Below are 1183 nucleotides of genomic sequence, written 5' to 3'. Positions count from 1 at the left end.
TCGCATTACCTTCCCCCACGAGGAGCCACGACCACGACCGCGGCATTCCTCCTGCACGGCAATGGCCTCGAACTAAACCCGGGCGGACGCAGGCGATCCCATACCTGGCGCCAGGCTTACTGGGGACCCGGGTTAGGATGAGTCATGGCTTGGGAAGGGCGGGTGACAAGTGCCGGGCAGGATGAACTACGTTGAGTGCGACTGGTGTTAAAAGCGTCATTTCTAGGGTTTGCATGTGGTTGGGTCATATTAAAAGCGTAGGTCTACGAAGAGGGGCAGTCAAGTGCATTGTTTGTACTTTTGTTAAAAATTTGAAGCAAAGTATTAATAGCTTTACTAAAAAAATGCTTGTCGATTTTCTTTCTGAGATGATTCCAAACAACCATGGCAGAAAAAAGTGCGTGAAAGATATGAAACATCATGTTCTGTTATTAATATATAAAAGTAATGTTCGGCAGTTACCTACCACTTTAAACTCCAGGTAAAACATCTTAATCCTTCCGCTACCAGATAATTACTTTAGTGTACGTTACTTATCTTTTCAGGTAAGTAGATTAAATATACCACCTCACATCCAGCAGAAGTGAAAAACGGATTTTGGGTGTCCGGTGACATGTAATCCATTCTGAACAAGTATGACAGTACAGTGTTGGATATGCATTAAGTTGTTAGAAGAGAGACTTTTCCGCAAGTATTATTCCTACTTACAAAGACCGCACACCAATTTTTAAAATGCGGTAGACCACTTTGTTCATTTTAATATACCCTGATCTTTCTGCTTACGTTATCTACTTTAACTACCCCCTTTTTCATCTCACCATCTATCGAAGATTTGAAAAAACATTTGTCATAATTTTCAAGTTTCGTTGACAACCAGAAAACATGGCAAATATATTCTGCATTTCAATAGATCATGCATTTAATAACTAAAATACATTATGAAAACAAATTATAGAATACCTTACCTTTACATATGTAGAATAATTAATGCAACGCGACACAATAAAAACAAAAATCGAAAACGTTACTGAAGAATTAAAACTGTAAAAAGTAATTGATCTCAACTTTTCCAATCGTCCCTTCGGAAAGGTGTATAGATCTAACAGAGTCGTTGCGTATAGGATGACCAAGCTATTTCTGTGAAGCTCGTGTTGGGCGCCCTGCCAATCCAACAAGCACAGGC

The 1183-nt window shown here is 39.8% G+C and overlaps 1 long non-coding RNA gene across 1 annotated transcript; it reads left to right on the top strand.

Annotated features, from left to right (window-relative positions):
- LOC119588402 lies at positions 1-782 on the top strand. The gene is made up of 2 exons (XR_005230082.1): positions 1-131; positions 546-782. It is a non-coding gene; the product is annotated as an uncharacterized LOC119588402 (long non-coding RNA).
- The last annotated feature ends 401 nt before the right edge of the window (positions 783-1183 follow it).

This window comes from Penaeus monodon, chromosome 23 (assembly GCF_015228065.2).
Source record: "Penaeus monodon isolate SGIC_2016 chromosome 23, NSTDA_Pmon_1, whole genome shotgun sequence".
NCBI lineage: Eukaryota > Metazoa > Arthropoda > Malacostraca > Decapoda > Penaeidae > Penaeus > Penaeus monodon.
This window is presented reverse-complemented; position numbering and strand designations above follow the sequence as displayed.